This window comes from Anser anser (assembly GCF_964211835.1).
Source record: "Anser anser genome assembly, chromosome: 11".
Lineage (NCBI taxonomy): Eukaryota > Metazoa > Chordata > Aves > Anseriformes > Anatidae > Anser > Anser anser.
In genome coordinates this window covers 18076023-18100302 of record NC_139732.1, presented here as the reverse complement: position 1 = coordinate 18100302, position 24280 = coordinate 18076023, and the positions used below count along the sequence as shown (strand labels likewise).

The window sequence follows — 24280 nt, the reverse complement described above, 5'->3', positions numbered from 1 at the left end:
CAGTTATATCCAATCCTAAGCACACCAATGGCAAATGTCAACAGCTTTCTGCCATGCAATGACACTGATACAAACCAATCACTTTTATTTACCCTACTCTTAGTCTATCGTCTACTTTGCAGAGGTGGATAATTAAAAGAAAAAGCCAGAAAAGATCGCTAATAGTTTTGTCATCTTCATAGGTCATGCAGTAGTGTGTCATAATTCTATAGTCATAAATGCAGTTCATTATTATTACATGTGGAGAAAAGTAGTTAATTCTCTGTCAAAATTCACAAGGCAGAGGAACTATTCCAGTTCTTGCAATCTGATAGTATTTTTTCCTTCAAATAAGAATAGCACATGCCTTCCAGCTACCATTCTTTTTTAAACACTGACTGTACTATAAGGTCCAATAAATTATTGCAATACCCTTTCACCCCTCTAAACCTAAGTTCAAATATAACTGATGTTAGAAACAAAATGAGTTTGTTATTTTAAACTTAATCACATCAGACACCTAAATTCTTGCAAGGAACCCAACTGAGACACTCTGCCTTCGGTTGGCTTGTTTCCCTTGTTCACATCCAAGGCTCCCCAGGAGCCCACCCACAAATCACAGCTAACCACCCCCTGCCCCGTGTCAGACGTGTAACCCTATCCACGCAAGCGGCCCACTGCCAGTACCAGTGGTTAGGAAGGGCTATAGCACTAGAGAAACCAATGTGCAATAAAACGTTCTGTGAACAGATCAACCGCTACTTGTGTGCTAATACAACATTTTGAAAATGTATTAGTTTTTTAAAGGGCAAATTTGGAAGTTCTGGGGCTCTTAGAAGTAGCAAATACAGAAAATCAATTAAACTAACATGTGAAGCTTAAATATATCACATTGTAAACTCATATTTTATGCCACCACTTTAAGTGCACTTAGATGATCTCCTGGAGGAATTCAGAAAGTGTTATCTTATTTTGTGCCCAAAACCAGAAAAAGAGCTCCACTGGGCTTGCCAGGCTGTTAAAATTAAAATAGCTGTTTGAGCACGGCATAATACATGAGATGTTTAAGGCATTTTCCCCTAGAATTTTGGTTTATCTTCTTTAGTTAATTTTCTGAGATAAAATCCAGTTATAAATAACCTGGAGGCATTCTCAGTCTGCTGCTTGTGGGATGGCAAATCTTTAATAGCCAGAAATTCTGCCTCTTAGAGATCTCTTGAGGGAATAATAATACTTTGAAAATTATCCGAAGGAAAATAAGCAAAAAGCATCATAAAAATTATAAGAACCTGTAATTATTCAGGAAGTTATATTATATTTATAAGCTAATGAACTATCACCCATAGGCTCATTTTTTTTTTTTCAAATGTATGCTTAAAAATATTGACTATAATCAATACAAACTGATTATTTTCATCAAAATTTGTTATCTAAAAGAGTTCCAAGTCTTACAAGACTTGCTAAAAAAAAAAAATAATAATCTGTAAGACAAAACCCTACAGATACGTGCCAGAATGAAAAAAAGACAAATCAAATCTAAAACTTAAAGCAGACATGGCTAAAGAATTGAAGCAGAACTGCAACTTTTGAAAGCAACTTTTGCTTTTCAGTACTCTAGAATCAAGGAAAGAGTTATACCCTGATGGCATGTAAAACAAGTGAAATATGAAATTAATACTTTCTCTAAACCAAAGACTACAATAACAATATCCTGGCTGTCATCCATTGACTATGTATATAATTACCACAGTGCCTACTACTAGAAAAGTAGGAGGCAATTGAAAACAAAAATTGAGTCTGTCAGACTAGATACCGTAAGATTTATTCTTGTCAAAGATCTGTAGGACACAAATAATAATCGAAGTTCAAGCAGTTAAAAAAAAAAAAAAGTTTGTTGAATACGAGCAACCCTTTTTTCTTTTCTTTTTTTTTTTTCTTTCTTTTTCTTTTTCCAAAAGGTCTAAAACTGCTGCAGAAATCTGCAAGTCAATCACCTTCTCACCATTAGCAAGGAAAGGAGTTGAAAGCCATTCTGACAGGCAAGGTAGAAAGGAACACATATTTGTAATATAATGGAAAATAACTGGTAGAGAGATTGAGAAAGGAAAAATCTGCCTGACTATTCTCCTTGACTTTTCTGAGGTTACTGAGAAGGTTGATGATGGTAGGGCACATGGCATAATTTATTTGGATTTTCAGAGTACCAGCAATGAAATTTAATGTACAAAAGGTAAGAGCTATGAGGACAGACAAAAGAAATTTAAATATTGAGAGAAAAGGTAAAAGGTATAATTAATACAGGGGAATTAATGACACCAGCGAAACGCAAATACAATACTGTGCAGGTAACATCAGTTTGACTTGCTACTTTTCACTCAACACAAATGATTAGACAAGTGAAAAATAAATTCTAAATTAGAGACAATCATATCAAACACTTTCTCATAGGAAGAATAACAGAAGTCTAGACAGGCTGGCAAAGCAAATTTGTTCTTACTCTACTAAGAAAAAATACAAAATTTACTGCGAATCTCACATTGTTAAAGTGCTACAAACCCTGATGATTATAGTAGTAGTTTTCTTCACTCAACTTTCTCCATTTAGGATATAGAGGAGTATTTTCTTTCCAAATGCAAAGGCACTTTCTCTCATTTAAAATAAAATGTAATGAAACAATAATAAACCTTTGATGTACACAGTTTTAGACATACCATAAACTCTAAAGACATACTTGACAGGGTGTGTTTCTAATGCTATTGAATGATGAGATTTGAAAAATCCAAATGTGCATTTACTTCTCATTGATATTAGCTCTCATTTATTAATTTAATTCACTGCTGTGGAAGTTGGAAGTCCCATACAACTCATACAGCTTTTTTTTTTTTTTTTTTGGGGGGGGTGGAGTTGTACACAGAGCACTGTGGCAAACTTTTAAGCAATAATTCAGACATTCTCCCAGATATTCACTGGACACTGCTCACACAGAATTCAGATGAAGCATTTCCACCACATTTTTCAATTATTCATAATCTGCAACATTACCTAGAATTGGTACTAGCAAATCCATTGCCAGCAATGTGTGTATTTGTGCATGTGCATGACAGAGATGCACTTTTATTGTGCTGAACCCTCCAAGTTCACAAAGTAAACATTATGACTTCTCCCTTGGACAATAAAACAAACCTCTGCTTATTCACTGAAAATATATTTAATTCTGAATTACCGAAATCAACCCAACTTTGAACGATTCGCTCAATAGGAGAAGTTTCTGCAAATGATGGGACTGTACTTTGGAGATAGGTAATCTGGGCTGCCTATCTCTCAATTCTCCTTTACCTCCTTAACAACTTCAGATGCATAAATAAAATCTAGGACATTCCATTTATATTTTTAACTTCAAACCAGGCATGAGAGAAAGCATTTTGCTGAATGTCAAGCTCACAAATAGTATGCATTAAAAATGTAGTTGCAAGACCATTTTTTGAGGTTTCAGTTCCATTAATCACTTCGCCTCTAGTGGGGATCGCTGGGTTTCACTCTAAATAGTTTGTGTCCATGTGGCACACTCTACAGTTGCCCTTCCATTTTCTCCCTCCCTCTTCATCACTACCTAGGAAAAAAGGGCAGCTCTTCACATTAGCAAGGATGAAGGTTGACCGTGAAGATATGCGGAAAGATCTTATGATGCTCAGCAACTAGGCAATAAAATGGCAGATGAGACTAAATGTAGCTGAATGTCAAGTGATGCACATGAGAAAAAACAAGTGAAACTTCACATGCCTTCACTAACTTATTGTTAGGATGCAAAACCAAGATTCTGGGGTTATAACATAGTGTTACAGAAACATTAGCTCAACGCTCAGTAGCAATTAAAAAATAAACAGAAATCTAGGAATTATTAGGAAAGGGATAGAGAAACAACCAAAAATACACTGCTATGTCACTGAAGTTCTGGTACTCTCATCTTTAAAAAGACATCATAGCACTGGAAGGCTACAGGTAAGGACAAAAAAAATATTATTATTATGGAATAACTTTTGTACACAGTTAAATTCTGGATTTTCTTTTTTAAAAAGAGATGGCTGAGTGGAGACACGCTAGAGGCCTATAAACCTCTGAGCATGTTGGAGAGGGTGAATAGGGAGAGGGTGCCTCGTTTAGGACAAGGGCCGGATGCCATCAGAGAAAGGAGACACTTGGATTTTTTATGCAATATGAAGTTAAGCTGTCAAATCCCTCCCACAGGACACTGTGGATGCTAAGAATTTACATGAGTCAAAAACTGTCTGATAAATGTTACCAGAGGCTGAGAGAGATATGGGGGAAAAACATCTATTGTTTCCTGATTCTCCCTCTTTTTCTTAGTGTTTTACTGTTGTCCTTTGTTAGAGCAAGTGTACTAAACTGGTTTGAACTTCGGTCTGACCCCATATGGGCATTTTTTATGAAGAACCAACACATATGAAAGGCATCATTAAAAGAAAAGGTGAACTGCTGGAATGAAAGGTGGGTGGTGGAGCATCAAGTGCTGAATAACCCTGAAGAATGCCTCAAACAAATACTTACCTGACTGTCTATATACTATCAATAACACATACCAAAAAGCCAGGTCAGCCTCTTCATTTGTAATATTCTCCTTTTCTTTTTTGCTAAGTTCTGGGCAAATGGAGCCTGATTTTAAAAATAGATGCCCACAGGGATTGCACCCAGCTGCTTTCTTACACACCTGCAGCAAAAAGCACAAGCTTTCACTAGGACATAGCCATCCTACAGGTAAATGATGATGCTAAATCCCATTTCTCTTTACTACATACCCCAAAGCTGCAATCACTGATCGCACCATGCCCAAAAATGATGATTTCAGGTCCCTGGGGCACAGACCCTGCCCTTTATTACTTTATTGGAGTAAGTGTAATTTTATTGCTTTAAATACAAGTGAATCAAATGTAACAGTTTAAAATAATAATCATTCTGAGCAAGAAATGGAGATTGCAGACTGGTGGTAAAATTAACCTGGGGGATCACTTCCTTGTAACAGGCCTTTATTTCTGCATTTGTATACAGTTCCAGTACACAAACTATGCAAGCGGAAAACCCTTTCATATTGGTTTTTCTCTTTTCCTTTAGCAAATGGGGGCTCAGCTGTTCCAGGGGACAACACACCAGCACTCCTTGTTTAAAATGTACTCTCATGATCGACAAATACAGTTAGTAGTTTAGCCAAAAGAAACAGATGACACTAAAAATGCTAGTCCTCCGCAGTGGAAAATCTTTTACTTCAGGACAGTTGCACTGGGACTTAATGGACACCTCCTGTCGCTCCCCTTTGAAGAGATCTCCACCATTCACAGCAGCATTCAGGATGGATACAGAGCCAAAACATTCCCCCCTTCTTCCCAACCCCTCCATCCTCTCCCAAAAAAACATTTTCCAAGGGGGATCTAGTTAAGAGGGGAGCCCTCAGTTTAACAAGTATCATCCTGTTGGAAAGGAGTTTGACCTCTCCTGTGTGGATAAACAAAAAAATCCATCCCAGAAATGTATTTCTTTGCGGATTTTGGGTTTTGTTATTGATCTATCCATTCTCCTCTGTTAAAATCACCTTATACTCGATATATCCCAATCTTGTTTTTTCACTTCTTCTTGTCAGTCTTAAAAAAATTAATAATAAAAAATCATACTTTCAGGAAAAAAAAAAAGAGAGAGAGAGAGAGAAAGAGGAAAGGAAAAGGACTCTTCCCTTCTTGAAAGGATTTTAAAACCGTGTATGAACTGACTTTCAAAAGATAGGGGCTTTAGTTATCCTCTGATACCAGATCTGGTTGCACTGTATTCAGTACCATTCAGCACCATCTTTTTCTGAAGACTGTGTCTTGGTTTACTGCCAATGTCCTTGATCAGAGCACAGAAGCATTTACTTAGGAAAATAACATTAAATGGCAGCCCATGGCAACAATAACAGCTCTATCGCCAGAATACACTCACAGAGGATGCATGGGTGGCTCGATGGCCCTGAACACTTAAGTACATTTTTTTTTCCTTTCAATTCCCTCTGGTACATTAATTTTTATTGATAGCTTATAGCTATGGCAAGTGGTCTTGGTTTTACTAACTTGCAGGACTGAAGAATATCACTGATGTGAAAAAAAAAAACCAAAAAACAACAACAACAAAAACACACAACATAACAACAAGCTGCCTGGCCACCACACCATATATTTGTATTTTTGAGCACAGCCTTTATTTAATTAGAACAGCAAGTGATCTTCCCTTCCTACTTTATCTGCGCACTCATTAATTTCTTTCAAAAATGAAAAACCTATCATTTCCCTCATTTCACAGAAGTGCTAGTTGAATTGCTGTGCAGACCTGGGTACAAAGTGTAACAGATTTGGGAAATGCACAGGTTCTCTTGTTCTTTCACAACATATTATTTATAACCAACTGAATCCTAAAGAAATTTCTGCAAATGCCTAATGTTACAGGGAACTGCAAACCTCAACAAGTTGCAGGGAGATAAAAAACTAATATGACTCTATTGCAAAGAAATTTAATAGCACTTAATATTGTTTCCTTCTTCCTGCTTGTATCTTTATATGTATTACAAAGATGCAGTTTTATCTTAAAAAACTGATCCCCTAAGGCAAAACAAAACAAACAAACAAACAAACAACGAAATAACCTCATCTGATCATTTTTGTTAAATAGTGGACTTGTGACAAAATGATTGGGGAAAAACAAACAAAAGAAAGTATTACAGCATCCAAGTACAGAGAGTTCTCACTGGCCAGGTCAGTAATCAAGCACCTCTAGAGCCTGTGCTGGAGGTTATCCCCTGAATTCTGGTGTTAATGGATCATGCTGAGTTTTTTTTTTTTTTCCTACTGAAATCTTTAGGGACATTATGTTAATTCAGGCTGAATACAATTTCTGTTATTTCTACGTATGTGACATAAAAATGACCTTGCATTGTTACACAGCAACACAGCTGCATGTCGGTGGCAAGAAATCTGGAACACGCAGAAATTGCTGAGTCAAGCCTTTAAAAGCAACACACACATTAGTAATGCTAATGATACTTGAAAAAAAAAATGTTTAAAAATCAGTGTGTTACAAATCTTCCATTACAAAAACAAGAGTTCTTATAAAGGGAGCATTATGCTCTTCCATTAAACATTTGATTACTCTCCCTACATATATGGTTCATATTTTACTGGTCACAGAACCATCACCATATCCTCTGATTAACTCTGTGCAGGCATGAAAGAAAAGGGATACAGAACTGAGAACAAAACACCCGTCTGCACACACTCTGGGTTCAGTCTTCACCTGCAGTTTCTGTCTCGTATCAGTGAGCCACATAGACTTTAAGAGATTAAATGCTTTGCCAGTACATGCTCTTTTCCATCCATTTTTTTCTACAGTCCTATCATTCAGCTTATGCTATTACTACTACTAACATTCCTGCCTTTTGGTGGGTACTTGCCTTTGGAGGAAATAATAGTGCCATTCGATCTTGGTTTCAGACGCGTTAGGAATCACTGCTAAACCACATGGATGCAGAGCACTCTCACCAGTAGTGCCCAGTTGAATTCATTTTGCTAGCAGCAGTCACCCCACTTCCACCATCCCCTTCCTAAGCTGTGGTCTCGACACAGACACATCTCTTAGTATGTCTCTGCATCGTTGCTGGCATAGCAGATACTCATCTCAGGGGTCTTTGGACTCTGCAATTATACAAACAAATACCACCAATCATGATCATATCTAAAGACAAAATAAAAACAAGATTGAAAACGAGGCTCAGCTTCACTCGTAAAAACAATGGGAGTTTTTAACTGATTTCACTGCATTCTGAATCAGGTTGCTAACAATTAGGCTAACAAAAAATATTTCACAAGCATCTTCTTTCCCAAGTAAACAATGATTACACAGTGCAACATAGTAATTACCTAAGCTATTCTCCATTTTATGGCATATATCAAGGAGTGCTCCAAAGGAACCTCACGTTCTGCGCACGCTCGGGGCACGCTGCTGCTGCACAGGATCACGCTAGTGCAACTGCAGGAGATTGCTAAGGTAAAGGCTTTTTAGAAAATGAGAGATATAAGCTCTTTTAATCTAATAATGCATCTAATTTTCATTTGTATACTCTCATCGTTGTTTTGCCTTTTTTCAATGTCTGAATACTCTGAAACGAGGTAATGAAACCAGACTAATCAGCATTTTCAGAGATGAATCTGATCTCCAGGAGCTCTTTGGGAAAAATGACTGAGGCACATGGGCTTTCTAGTTTTGATTAGGAATCTGCAATCAAAAATTATGTTTACATAAAGAAACTTAAATATTATCAACAGCATTTAGCACTACAGAATTGGTACTAATGATAAAAATGAAGTACTTGTGAATCACATCTTAGATTTTTAATATTTAAAACAACAACAACAAATCTTTTCCCTTTTAACCACCAGAGCTATGACTTCCTGCTGAAAATCCCAAAGGTATCTTCCTCTTTTCTGGAAGGCATGTTTCCTTCTAATTAATTAGGGTGAGGGACTGAGGCAAAGCAAAAGGATCAAGTAGAACCTGACTACTTTCTGCAGCTCTTGCTGTTCTTTATAAGCTGCAGGGGGAAATTTCCCTCGTAAAGCTATTTTGCTATGATTTTAGTGCCTGCTTACAAACTAGGGTCTCAGTTCTTCATTCAGTGAAGCATCCCAAGTACATCAACAAAAATAGTGAAATAGTGACTAATATAAACTAGCTCTATACTGGCCAAACCCACTTATTTTGAGATAATAGAAAAGACTCAGAATGACTGTCCTGAAAACGGGCTCAGGACTCTATCATCTACTGTCTAGACTGGAGCAAAATATTCATTAGGACTGCTTTTAATATCCTTCCTAAATTAATGTTTGTTTTTCTATCTTTTCTTTTCCTTCAAGACTTCCCAGTAGCCAAATTTTAGAAGCAGCCTAGCAGCCCTGAACACATTATGGCCTACAGGGGAGGCTTCCTAGTCATATGTAAGGAGAAATACATTTTGACTGAATTGAAAAACATCTTTTATAACAGCAAGAGGTAAAGAAGGAAGAGAGAGATTGTTCTACAATCACATAAAAAGATCCTGGCAAACACTTCTGCTATACTTAGATTGATTAAAAGATATAACAGATATTTTGTCATTCCTTTCCTGGGTTTTTCACTGGCTATAGCATGAGGGAAGTGTTACCATAAACATCACTGAATTGCTAGCTAGAGGAAATTTTATTGTCTGCCAGATTCACAAACTGAAATTGATCTTCATTCTGCCAGCACCAGTTTTGCCAAAGTTTCTGCAAAGTAGACACAACAAAATATGATAGGCTTTTGGGTTACTTCTGATTAAATTCAAATCATTTGTCTTGAAAAAAAAGGTTTTTTTCCCCCCCTTTTTTTTTTATCTGGCTGCAACATATAATTTCAGTCAGCTAACACTAAATTAGACACCCACTCAGATTTATTATGATAAGAACATTCAGTAAGCTAATTTCAAGATGATGACTCCTATAAATTCTTATAATTTATTATTTAGTACTTTGGTTTTTAATCATTAAGTACGTGAAGACTTTGTAGGTCAAACCTGTATTAATGAAGACAGTAATCTATTTTTCAAACTCTCTGCTCCTCACCCACCTTTCAAATTGTAAATTAACAGAAATATCTTTAAACATATGTAGAAGAACAAAGGGAAAAATTGGGAGTATTTGCAATACCATTTAGCTAACCATTCCTGAGACTGTCTATTAAACCTATTTCCTCACATTTTTTGCAGATCTTACCAAAGGGAATGCTGAAATCATACAAAACAAAAGATATTCCTTAAATGAGCAATTTTAATCATCAGAACAGCAAAAAATGAATTGGAATTATGCAAACATAAGCATTAAAGTTTTCATTAGATTGTTACATTAGCACAAATGGGGTCATTTAGAAGAACTTTCTCTTGCTGGCCACAGTTTTCTGAAACTTAAATATTAACCATATGAATTTTTTACGAAGGAAGTAAAGATATCTGAGAAGAATTTCTTCACTCAAGCCCACTGCCGGAGTGCAGGCTGCCTGATGACTCTTATGTGGGCAGTACAGGAGGGAGCTCTGCTGCCACACCAGCCACTGGTCATTTGGAATTTCCATCCTGATTCTATATGGACCTCAGCACATACTCACCTTTTACTTATTACACCACACCTGTTTGTTTTTAAATCTACTGTTTCATTGTCCTCCTTTCTCTGGTGCTTTTATCCCCCATGGGATGTTTAATCCTTAAAACAACATGGGACATTCTTTTCAGGAATGCGTTAGGACTGAACACCAGAATACATCACACAGAGTACAGCGTATTAAGCTGTAAATCAGTTTAAATGTATTTTTAGGAAGAACTCATAACTATTGCAGATCTTCTCACATTCATACATTTATCTTTCATCTGCTGTTGCAAACTTAGTGACTCATTTGTTACTGGGAATAATAGTTGTGTAGTTTCTGTGCTCAGTTAATAAAGCTTTGTCATCTATACTTCCTAAATGAAATTCACAACAGGAAACAAAGCACTGCAAACAAAATGCACTTGCTAGAGCTGAACCAGATTCCCAATGGTTCACTACTGTTTTCCTCTTGTAACCTGCCAATTCCTGAACAAATATGTCTGGAAAATATTTGATACTGTGTGTGTATGAAAGAGTGACATTGCAAAAGTTCAGCTTGCAGGCAGACTCCTCAACTGGCAAAAATGTATTTGGTTCTGGTAGAAATCATGTGAAAAAGAGTCTCATCTTCACTCAGATGTATAGCAAGCAACTCTAATGTATGGAAAAAAACATTGAAGAATTCCAAAACAGCAATAAAAGATATAAGAAAATTGAATCCTTTAAGTCCTGACTGATTTAGCTGTAGAATCACTGGCAATTACCATATTGTAACTACAATTAAGGTAACAGACATCTCCTTGGTCCCCCATTATTTACACAGGTATAACCTCTGCCCAAAAGATAGTGTCTCAAAGGTGGTCTAGGGGGCTAGAGGAGACAGGAATTAGGGACAGAAAAGAAGGGAGGAGCTGCACTTGCTTGTGGCCAGGAAAAGAAACAAAAGGAATGCAAAACTGCAAGTCAGCATCGCTGTAAGCACCATGTGCACTATGACCAACGTGTAAATAAGCTGCAGTCCAAATGGAGGTGAGGTGGTGGCACTGTGCTTTCAGAGGCCGGAAACAAGAACTAGGAGAAACAGAGCTGGTTCAAGGACTGAATTTTTAAGTTATTAATAATTTCATGTGCAAAAAAGCATCAGAAAAACATGTCAGAAAGCACATGTTAGTATAGTGCTGTCCTTGAACATGTCTACCTTATGTCTCCGCTGGGTTTGTAAGTGTAAGCACAATGCTCTGCTAGCGAGGGCAGAGGTTTCTGAACCAGACAAGGTCCACCACCTGGCTCAGCAGGAATGTGCATGGGGGCACTCATCCACACAGACAGCCTGGAGAAAACCTTAGTTAATTCACTGCCTTCCCAAAGAGCAAATTCAGAAATCACCATGGACACAAATGCTTCAGAAAGATCCAAACATTTCCTAAAACATCTTCAGAGCTCACTGAAGGGAGACCAAGTGACACAGAAGTCAACCAGCTGTATTTTGAACATTATCATTTTTTTGCATGGGAATGGCACTGCGAGTAAGCAGAGATCATTTCAAGGCCTCTAACATCCAGCACTGCTCTGTGAAGAAAGCCAAGTGCTCCAGGCTGAAGCCCTCCAGGCCACGTTGTGAGATGGGAAAATCACGGACCACACTCCTCCCACATAACACAGTGCTGCTAGGAGCTCCAGTTCCTGCCCAAATCCTTCCTGAGACAACGCACCATGTGCCCCTGAAATTATCCATAGATGACCGTGTAAGATTAAAATTCACTTTCAAGGTGTTAAAAAAAAAAATAGGGTATTCCTAATTTAGTTATTAGCACTTTACAGCAGGAGCCCCCCACCCCCTTTCTACATTCACTACTCACAGCAAAACTAATACACTGTTTACTTATAAAACTTTATCAAGCTTTTACCAGTAAGTTGGTGTACATGGCTAAACCAATAGGCAACGTACTGCAACATCTCAGTCTCTGGGGCTAATAATTGAAATCAACCTCTATTTTAAGGAGCATGTGTGGGAATTCACATTACAATGAATGTGAAAAATGCTCTGAAGGTCTTTGCTTCATCTTTGTCTTTGGTTTCCAAAGAAAAGAAAAGGGAAAAAGAAGAGAAAAACATCCAGGAAATGACCCTTCACCCCCCAGCTGCACCCTCGTTGGGAGGGATCCCTTCCAGGGACCGAGCGGACAGTTCCCTCTAAAGGCCGTTTTGTTCTTGGCTTCTGCTACTGGAAGGATTCACATCATAGGACTTTTAATGATGCTCTAACACTCCAAAATCCAAGCTCTGAGATAACGGAAGCCAACTTCTTTTGTTTGCACAGAGAACAAAACTGCTTGCAGCATGGATGATTTTGGTCCACAGACCCTTGCCTGCTGGGGTCTAGACCAAAATCAACAAATCTTTTTACAAAGGCCAGTGCACAGCTGTGAAATGATAACTTTCAGGCACTGCAGACTTGGGTCATATTTGACCTAATGATCTAGAAGTGAAAGTCTCCTTAATCCCATTATTAACGCTCTGACTCATCTAGTTCCTGACTGTAAAAATGTCTGTTAAATTCCTTAGAAAGTTATGTTTTAATCTGAGAATATTAATTACGTTTAAAATTATGACTCCCCCATGATTTATAACCTTGCAGAAACTATTGCATTTCCATATGTGCTTTTGCCATTTTCATTTCTATATACCTATCATTTTCCATTGTTTATTTTCCTTGATTGATGGTAGGGCTTTGGAGGTTTCCCATTATGAGCTTTATAATTATCACTGGTAATAGAGAAGCTCTTCCTATTATATTCGGTGAGACTGCCCAAATTATTCATTGTAGACCATTGGTACAGGACTACAAGAAAATAAGAATTTATTTCCAGTCTCAGGCATATGCTAGATAAGAGGATGTATTTATTTCTCCATGTTTCAAAAGGATTAAGGTTTGAAAAAATAAATATCACTTAGCTTGTCAGCATGCAGAACATTATGGTGCTGAGTTTAAAGTCCCTTTTCCTGGGTTAAGTACGACAAATCTAAAAACGGGAGGGAGGAAATCTCAACTATATCCTTACTCAGCTAAATAAATGAATACTATATATTTTAGCTGTTAAGCAGGTTTACAGAACAGACTGCACAAAACCGTATCTTTGCTTTAACAGTGTAACGTGCTTATTTAGAGAAATGCTATGAAATTCCAAAAGTCCTTGACCCTTGGATATTCCAAGAGCTCACTGAATACATCATCTTGGTTTTGCTTAATTACATGCAATTAGGAAATGTAATTATGCTTTCAGTGTTACTCTACCATTAGGTATATAGTGGACAGCAATAGCATTGGTAGCATACAGTTCCTGAAAGGAAAGAAAAAACAGAGAACCTATATGAACAGACAAAATGTAGAAAGACTAGCAAATCTAACAGTAAAAAAAATATATATATATATGCTCCTGGCAATAAAGGAATACTTATTTTAAAGGCACTTTGCCAGTCCATTCACAGCATCATTTAATGATAGTCTCATTTACACCAACAATCTGAATGTCACCAAATTATTATTTTCTCAATTATGTTGATGTCTTAACTTTCTAACTTATTTACCACTTTTAGTCAGTATTTCATATGCTAAACTTCATCCAGGCCATGGATTAGTAAATTACTTAAATTATGTCATCTCTAGGAATTTAAACATTTTATTCATGTTCCCCACGCCAGTACTGCTAACACACAATGATCAGGAATGCTGTCTGAAATAAGCTCATTCCCGAAGCAAAATTTACATGGCTTGGTAACGTGGGAAGGCAGCTATTTCACGCCTTGATGATTGCCCACCAAAGAAAACAGAAAGTAGATGAATGCAAGTTGACAAAACAGATATAAGGGAAACATATCTGATCTTCTAGTACATCACATTTCTGCTTCTTTTGTTTATCATGCTTTAACTGCCTATTATAGCAGCTAGCTATAATAAAATAATACACTCCATTAAATGTATTCGTTACATGTAATGTTTGCTCAGTGCTGAGAAATAGTTCACCAAAGCATACTTTAGTAATATAGCATTTAGTCTTTCACCCGGCTTTGTCCTCCAAAACTTCATGGTAAAAACAACTGTGAGGTCAGCTGTGCTTAGTCCCAAGGCAGAACAAAACACTGCTTTTTGTACAGGGAGGATTTTATGTTTAACATCCCCCCCCCCCCCAATGCACATCCCATTTGCTGTGGACAGCCCCTACTCCTCACCCCTACTTGGGGTTCAGGCTGAGATCAGCACGTAGCAGCAGGGAGGAAGGTGGCCACTTTGCCAGGTGATTTTCTGCTAGTTATCCCAGCTTTCCAGCCCAAACTCCACCTTGCAGGTCAAACACATTACACCCACAGCCTCCAGCTGGCTGGAGGGGACAGGCCTGTGGACTGGGGTGTCCCAAGCTGCTGGGGCTCACCCCTCAAGTAGCAGCAGAATGAGGGCAGCAACATGTTTTATACATCTTTGTTTTAAACCTAAGAGAATCTGAAAATAGCAACAACTTTGTAGCAGTATTTCAGTTGCTATTACTAGTCCATTCCTATGTGGGACAAGGTCTTACATGCTACAGAGGTGGGTTAATTTTTTTTTTTATTAATATTTTATTTATTTATTTATTTTTAGAATTTAACATTCCACAAATGCAACACATAAAACACTTGTTTATGGACTAGTTTCCACTATTTGTATTATATTGAACAGTGGCTACACCTTAAATGTCACGGGCAGTTGGAATTGGATTAGATACACTCTTCTCCTTTCCTTGAAGTGGTTAGTGCTGCTACCGTGCACTCTGAAACCGTATTTTGTTCCAGAAGTAACTGCAAGAACTAAGGAGGCACATGAAATAACGCACTGTACAAGGCTCACAGCAGTTCCTCAAGTTTTCAGAGCCCTTTTGAAATCTGCAGTAAGCAAGCACCATGTTCTATACTTATAAAATAAATATAAAATACACTAAATGTAATCTATACTATTTTTATCTGTATTATATATCTCACTATCTAGTATAAAGCTACTTACATGTTATCAGATATAATTACTGAATATATTTAGTATTTGAAAAAGAGTGTAGCAAAAGATCTAGAATTAAGATAAAATGTAAGGGAATGCAAGTAATTCATTACTTTAATTGCTTCAAGAAGTCATGATGATGTTATTCTGATATTAAAATAAGTTCCTTAATTAATCAGGAAAACACACTGACAAGGATCCTTAAATCCATTTTCACCGACAGTAACATTTTGACAAATGTGTTTTTGAAAACAAAGCCTACATATTGTAATTAATTGTAATAAATGCCTTTACAAACTGTCCTTTTATCAGCCATTAGACCTTCTTAATGAAAATAATTCTCACAGCACTAATTTGCTGTGACCCTTTATTATGAAGACAACAGATGATAATAGAACGTGTTAAATAAGAAAATAAATCTGCACTGCAATGTTGAACACACTTCAGTTGACAAAACAACACCGAGGGCAAAAGCAATAATAGTCCCCCTGGCTCCGGGGAAGGGTCAAGGCATGAAGGCAGGGGAGAAGCTGGGGGCAATATTTACTCAGAGATGAACTTATTGGGGATCTATCTGCTTAATTTTCCTATCAGGACATCTGAGTATTTTGAAACACATCCTAATTGAAAACAAGAATAAAGAAATATGTTTATAAGCAATTCCAAATGTTTCTTGAGATCCCAAGCCAAGGTCACATGAATTTTATTAGCTGAGCACTTAGGACAAGAAAAGAAAACAAAAATCACATGAAGAAATATTCATACATTGGATATTTTGTATTTGCCACTATGACTTCATCTAGCAATCTAATTACTCAGAGCAACTCTTCAGCACTTGGGTAAAAAGAACATTTCTAAGAACCTCTGAGTGGTCTCTTCTGCAGGAGCACTTTCACAAGCCTTTGCCAGTGCCCAGCATTGGACTGGAGTCTGGGGTCTCACACGGAGGTTTTGTCTTATGGGCAGACTTTCTTTTAGAGCTGGACTGCCAGAGTACATCTAGGCTTTTGGTGGCAAAAGAAAAAGAAAGCCACGGAGTCCTAACTCACACACAGCTATGTAATGCTCCAGAAGCTATGCTGTAGAAGGGACAGCATTTAGGATGCAATTAAGATCTGAAAGCAGACAAGCCATCAAAGAAAACGTATAATTTATTTCCCCATCGGACTCCAACTCTGTATGCTGGATGAGTTTTTTGATTTTAACAGACTGTACAACAAGCTGTTTGGGCTTTAGTCTGCAAGGCTGTTCCACTGATACCGCTACTCTTGTTTTTTAAATTCTATTTTTCTTCTAAACAGTTTCTATAAATAATGAAGTGAAAATACTCTTAGCTTAAGGAAGGATTGTTCTAAATACAAATTGTTGTCTGCTACTCTCTCAGGGAAGCTCTAATAAAACCTCACTATTTGGCTTCTGAAATTAGAGGAGAAAAACCTTGCTGCACCTCAAAAGTGCGCTGGCTTTGAGCTGTGTCAAAGCCCTTTGAACAAGCTTTATAAATGACATCCATATTTGTCCATTTTTGACTTAAATTGCTTTTGGTTCAACCGCATGCAGCACTGAATTGCCTTGATGCAATGTCATATGGAATGACATAAAACACAGAAAAAAGCAAGTTGCTGGCTAGGATTAGGAAATAAAGGAGTCACGGCCCTTGTTCACTTCAGTAAATGTTGGAGGAAATGAAAATGAAACTTCTGTTAAGAGGTAATCTCTTCGAAGCTCGATAAGAGCAGGTGACATTTTATAAGTCTCAAGTTTTTCATGTTATATTTAGCAGGTACAATGAAACAATTTACATACAGTCCAAGACTGCTCATGTTCCTTTATTCTTTTTCAGAGTAGAGACACATTCTGCAATTCATTAGGTTCTTATTGTAAAACCTGAGCTTGAAATTCAGTTTTGCCCCTGAGCCAGGAATCTCCCTCATTCTCGTTCACACAGTGAAGGCAAAAGCATGTGAAACATCCCAGCATTTGGGAAGGATGTTTTCATTCGTCCCAATCCTCTTCCTATCAGTGAGATTAAGCATTTATTTAAGCTTTTATACATTTAAATGCTACTTTAGTTGCTTAAATACAGAACCAGGCACTCAATCTTCAGTTCCCAGCTTCAAAGCTGAGCTTTTTATTAGCATTTCTCTCTCTTTCATCCTCGATTTTGACAATCACCCTCATATAACCGCGGGGATATTTGCACTCCCCTGTGATTTTTCTCATCCTCTAGATATTAGTCTCCTCTGCCCTCCCCACAGCTCCTGTTTTAGCCTCTCACCCCTGATTCCCACATGCCAGTAGTGCAGGCAAACAAGCATGTGTGCAGCTGTCCCTTTCCCAGCAGAATATTTTGAAGCATTTACCCAGATGCACACCACAGTGGTTCCTAGGAATGCCCTAGTGCACTACAGTGCAAAAGCACTTGCAGGATTCATCATTTCATGGAGTTATCTCACCTGGGTGCAGTGGCAGGACTGCCGCAAACTCAACCCTACACCGGCTACCAGGAAAGCCTTCCTGAATTATTCTTCCTCCACCTCCCCTTTTATTTCACTTCTCCCACTGTATCACAGATATTTAAATGTTGTAGACAAATTATTCTCAGAGATGTCTAATATTTGAAATGTGATTGTTAATCCATACGAGCTCCATCTTTCCATGTAGCCCATCGAAAATCTTGATGTTCAAAAATCCCACAATACAACTGAAAAACAAAATAGCTTTCTGTATATATATTGATGACATCGGATGGCAATGTCTCTTGTGAGCATGAGACTAAGGGACCTACTAGGATCACTTGTAATATGAACGCTTACCGTTTGCATGGATTTAGTTGAAGTAGTTCACATCTTTCATGTTTGATGCAAATAAAAATAACTCAAGGGTTTACTCGTTGAAAGAGAAGTAGCACCCTCCAGTTTGGCAGCTTTTAAAAGCATCAATGTCTTACACAGAAACATCCATTTCCATGAACTCCTGGAAGGTTTTATCTTTTTTAAAACCAATAAAATATTCAATTTGTATTTAATTTTGCAGTTTAAAATCCTTTTGGAATAACATTTAAGTACATTATATAGAATGTGTATTAAAGACAGACATAGCTAATAATTCAGAAGAAATTTATTCTATACTTTTTTTTTTATACAGATAACCTCAAATTACCTATAAATTGCTGTAATTCCCCCACAACTATCACAAACTCATTTTTGATTTATACTAAGATAAAATCAAGTTGGGATAATCTTACAAGCTAATGTCAGCTCCTTATTTGTTTAAATATCTTTTTAGTAGCCCATGGCTTCCTAAACCTTTACAAACATCACCTGATTCACATTTCTCTGTTCTCAAGATGGGTTAAGTCTTATGAAAAGAGAGAGAGAGACTGGGGTCACATTTTAAAAAGTACAGAAGCTGAATCCTGTAAATGACACTAAGAAAGAGATACAAAACTAGAATCTCGACCTTCTCCTCATTATGATGTAGTGATTACACTCTAAGGGCAGTAGTATTTAAGGAAGAAAACCTTTTCAAGCCAGGCAGATTAAAATACTTTCAGTAAAACAGCACAGCATTTTATTTATTTATTTTATTTTTCTGGGAGTGGAAAATCAGAATTTGGAATCATTCTAGTAGTTCAGTTAGCATTTTTTGAATCAGCTTTAGAATTCATGTAAGTTTTATTTCAATCAGCAAATCTAGTTGCTCTGAAAGTCTGCTCTCTGCTTCCTATAAAGCAGACATGAGGTTGACTGGAGAATGAGGACATCATTAATTTCTAGGATAAGGGTCTACATTCATTGCCTCTAAAAGGGTGACTATGAGCTGCACAAATTATTTTAATAAATGCAGATATTTATATTATTATAATAGCAAGAGGTTTGTTGAAGGAGCTAGAACATCTGAGACAATTTGAGTGGTCAGAAATGAAATCTAATGTTAACAGGCCAGTCATTTCTTTTTTGTAGTTTTCTTATTGTTATGCTAATGTTAAAACAGACAGCCTGACTTGAGCTTATGCATTTACTTCAGTCAAGACTGATACTTGTCAGAAATTCAAGAAGAAAAAAATTAAACACTACAACACAATGTACTGTGCCCATATATATCGCACACAACGAAATACAGGGTAATTTATTCCAGAGCTTAATAAATACCTTCAATAGGATGGCTGATTTGCATGAGTCAGTAAATATCCTTAGCCTGATATTTAAGATGGCAACATCTTCAACACCTAATAAGAGTTTTATCAACGAAAATTATATTAAATTTACGTTTTGAATGAATGTCTCATGGAGACAAGAAGTTCAGATTTGATCACATGTATTTTATTAGACAAAGAGACAGCTTTGTTCTTTCGTATATGCAACAGCAGGATTAACCTAATGCTGTGAATGGAAACTGAAGGAACCCATAGCTTTGTTTCTGTGAAAATGCACATCTTTTATACCGATGTTCTATTTCTGAGAAAAGGAGTAGCATTTTGAAGCAATGGAGCCCTACCTTCCCCTGAAGATCAACGAGCTCAACTGGCACGGCGTGCCACGTGCGGGAGCAGGAGGCAAGTGGTGGGGAAGTTGTGTGGTCCTTACAAAGCCCGGAGCTCTTGGGGGTACACAGAGCTCTGTGCACTTGGGGGAAATGTTACATGGGGACATAGCCAGAGAGCTTTGCTAAGGAGAGATGCGTGTGCCCGAGCCTGGCACAGTGCTCCCCCTCATACATGTGTAAGCGTTACCCACGCCTTTACCCTCAGCTCTGCAGGTAAAAGCACAAAGTGGCTCCATGCAGACCTCAGCACTTTGAGATTTTTCTTTAACCTGAGCTCTAGCTAGAAGCATATAATTTAAAGCAGACATTTCCCAGGTACCACTCAAGGATCCAATGTTTGAAGCGAGACCTGTGCGAGTGCATGCAATCTGGGAACTGAACAGTCGCTCACTGTGCTTAGAAAAAAAAGAAAAAAAAGAGAGACCTATCAAATTTAGATTTTCTTTTGAAAGCGTGACTGTTACAAGTAAGACGTGTGAAAATTAAGAACTATTGAAGTTTATGAAGTCTCAGCCCAAACAAAAAGCAAGGGGATTTTGCATGTCTTTAACCGTGCACTCGTTTTTCCAGTAGTAAGCATATGGTTGCATTCAAACTCAGGACATTTTTGTCCTAGCTATGTCACAGATTCAGGAATGGCTTTGCATAAGTCACTTGGCCTTTGTTCAGCTTGAACACTGTAGAAAAAGCTAGCCTACTGCGTTTATTTTTCTCTTTTTGCAGCAGGGAAATACAATCCTCAGACTTGCATAATAATTTATATATCAAGCAGATGTGAAAAAGACAAGATCACAACCTTTACATCCAAATCTTGTTCCACTAATACTACTAACATCCCATCTAACACACTTGCTTCAGTACAGTGATACATTTGTTTGCAATGATTGTTACATTGCTTTTGATTAATAATTAAAGAAAGATGCCTAACCCAGGAGGAAATCTTAGGGAATGACAGAAACATCCATTTATGACGGCAAGGAGGTAAAGTAGTACAGCAGTCCCAAGAGATCAGCCACAGCTCAGATGTTACCTCCAATACATGCTGATGCCATCCTGCACTGTCAAATAAAACTGAACAGCACAATAGAGATATGTGACCAAAACTGTCAGCACCGATAGGTACTGCAGAAATTGTATTAGGAAAATGGATGTACTAAGATTCAATTTTTGGATTGTATAAAGGTTTAATTTGGCGACCTTGTAGGTCTCCTGGTGGAAGAGGGGAGAGATCCCACAGTTCTTAAAGAAAAAGAAAAGAATAATCCATTTCTGGCAGTGCATATTTATCCCTTCATTTGCAGTCCAGCTGACTGAAAATAAAACCTAGCCTGCACAACATAATGCCTCTGTTTCAGTTATCCCTTCTTCTTGCAAATAATGCCTGGGACCCTGCCTGTATTTAGATTCTGCTGCACTTGTGTGGGGGGAAGAGGGGAAACTTTCATTTACAATTTTCTGATACTGATATAATGCCAATAAGTCTATGGGCACCAACACATTTCCATGCACAAAGACATTTGAAAAACAAAAACAAAAACACCTTGACAACTAAGCCCACAGGTGAAATGGATGCAGATTTAATTGCTACTTATTACTTTGAACCTTCAGGCATACTTACACTTCGCTTCAATCATATCTACAGGGTCTGAAGATCTCCCTGCTGAGGCTGTAGGTAGACAGTTTTATCTGGATAAAGAATAAGATTACTACCCTCTACTTCTCATGAGCAACACATGCTCCAGTTGTTCATCACTGCCTTCCTGCCTTTTCCCATCATCATAGACAGTTGCCCGCCAAATCTATCAATAGTAAAGTTTGAATAGAAAACTTGCTAATTTATTTCAGTCTTCTGGGTTAGCATAAACTTGGGCTGTGCCTGCTGTGCATTGCAGGTCACAGGGCAGCAAGGGAAGAGAGAACTCTTTGCAAATCTGGGTCTAGTAAAAGAAGTCTGTCCACAGCCTTCAAGGACACTGATGTTACAGAGAACAAACTTTAAACCTTTCTAAACACATTCATCATATAGGTAGGCTGCATTTTCCAATTTGGTGTGATATATGAACCCAGGATTAATCAGCATGTATGGGGGGGGGGAGGGAAATCAAGCATGTCAAAATTATTTCAACCACCTGCACAATATCTCTTCATTGTCAAAATACATCACCTAACTGACAAATGGTAACAAGATTTCACATGAGAAAAAGCATGCTGTTGATGGACTTAAACCGTACAGTCCGTTATGTACCGCTGTCGCCTTTTTTCACAAGACCACTTAAGCAACAAAGTGATAATACAGTGTAGAAGAGCCAAATTTATCACACTTCACCACAGCCTACTAAAGTAATGCGTGGCATAACAATACAGCAGACTCAAGTGCAGCTTCTTTCTGAGTGATCTTTTAATACTCTCACTGTACTACTTCTTGTGCAGGTTTTGTCGATGACTTTCAGAGGAAAAAAAGACGCTCCCTCTGTCCCTTCCCCAGACACAGGTACAAGCAAATGGCAGCACAGCAAATGCACCAGGGAATTAAGAGTCAACACAGGGCTCTCTGCTAGTTCATACATTGTTTTCAACAAGACTGCAGAGGTGAACCTGAAGGTAGTATTTGGCTTTGGAATCAGAATTTAGGTTATTTATTTATTTGCAATGATAGTGATGGAAGACCCCGAAGACTGCTGCTCATTCCCCTTTCCTACGGTCTGTTAGCTCCAAACACACCAGACAGCCAGCAGACACACTTTGCCCTCTACAGCAAGCACGGGTAACACTGACGTGTGCAAATCTTTTATGAAAGAAAGTATAGTTTAAAGGTAGCCTTTGAAATGCATATCCTATAAACTGTGTATCCCATATGACATGATAGTGAACCCTCGTTGACTTCAGAAGCTATTGCAATTTATAGCTATGCAGTGTCACATATGCATCCCCTTCAAGTCTCCTAAACACATTACAGGATAAACTTATGACACAGTAGCTTCAAATCATAGTACGTTTCTGAAGAGCTGTTACTCCTATATCCTTAATAACGATCATCACGGCTGGCTATAATTATCTGTATAGACCAAGGAGAAAGATGGCAGTGATGAACTAGGAAAGATGACAAACAAAAATCACCGCAGCAGTAAATATCCATACCGTCACTGCACAGAATGGCTTAACAAAAGGCTTGTCAGCATTTATCAGGTTTCACTTATTTGTTTTTAAAAGTACAACAAAATTATTTTTTAAATTGCTACAAATGAAAGGATGAAACTTTATATATGATTTTTAGCCTGAGAACGTGGCTTCACAAAATGTCATTAAAAACAAACTGGGAATGTGGCCGTCCTGGGTTCCCTTCTGTTTAGCAATGTTGGCCATGTTGTGTTTCTGAGTGGAAAAACACGAGCCTTTTCGGAACAGTGTGTTTTAGGAAGAGGTGGAATAGAGGTCAAACTTAAGCAAAAAAGAACAAGAAAGCATTAAGAATGCAATTCTGTATTTAAAAGTTGTTGCTTTTTTTTTCTCCTTCCAGTTTGCAATTCTGTGTTTACGTCATTTTAAATACCCTTATAATCAACAAATCATTACATCTGGCTACTGCACATTGCATGTCCTGTTCTCATAACATTTTTGTTAAAAATCGGCACTTGTATTAGGCGTGTTGAGTCCATACACCAGAACCTGCCTGGCAGTGTACAATTTTTTTTGGCTCCTTAGTTATTAATATTTTCATATTCATGGATATTTTCAACCTTTTATAGAATTACAACATTAACAGAGAACTAGATATAAAGTCTGTAAATGTAATACTTAAATTCTGATTTATACTAGGCAAATCCAAAGCATTTCAAAGTCATTCTTATGTGTCTCAATTTTTCTAGCCAACTGCATCCTATTTATTTAAGTTTATGCAACCTCCCAGGACCCTGACAATGACTAAGCACAATAGGGAAGTTAGGAAGGGCATAGGTAGAAAATTAACTCTGATTTTGCTTATTTTTGTTGGTTTAAGGCAGAACCTTCACCTTATTTTAATGCTTTCTTATTTCCTACCTCACAGTTCAGATGGAATGAAGATATAATAATGTGATAATCGAGTGCCTTCACAGAGCCCACCAGTGCATTACAACTCCAACATGCAGAATGCAAACATCTGCTGGCATCATTAAACCATTTCTATACTCTACATACCAAGACTTGACCCTGTGACCATTTCTACCATTAGATTTGAATGACCTCAGCAGAAGAGCTGAAAGGCCAGAGTATTAATTCACAGAACCACAAGCTCAATTTAAGATTTAATTTAAGATAACTAAGAGCAACTGAAAGTGTATTCAAACTTATAAGTGCAGAATAAAAGATCTTACCCTGTTTTTCAAGTTAAATATAAATTCAATTATTTTTAACAGATTTATTCACAACTTTACAAACAAGGCCAGGGTTCTTTTAGCGTACCTCCAGCTTAATATCCAGCAATATGATGCTTCTGTTTAGCAATATTTTTTTAATTTATGAATGTCTTTCCTATAGGAATTTTTCTGCATTCTGATTATAT

The 24280-nt window shown here is 37.5% G+C and overlaps 1 protein-coding gene across 9 annotated transcripts in view; it reads right to left on the bottom strand.

The window, feature by feature from the left end:
* The window catches only part of WWOX (WW domain containing oxidoreductase), a 508525-nt gene that overhangs the window by 175587 nt on the left and 308658 nt on the right, over positions 1 to 24280 (bottom strand). Inside the window, exon 9 of one of the 9 annotated variants that reach the window (XR_014588992.1) lies at positions 1 to 24280. This exon is cut by the window's left edge and continues 18316 nt beyond it; it is cut by the window's right edge and continues 37558 nt beyond it. The exons of the other annotated variants lie outside the window; for them this stretch is intronic. The gene's annotated coding sequence lies outside the window, so the exon portion shown is untranslated. 9 annotated transcript variants of the gene reach the window in all.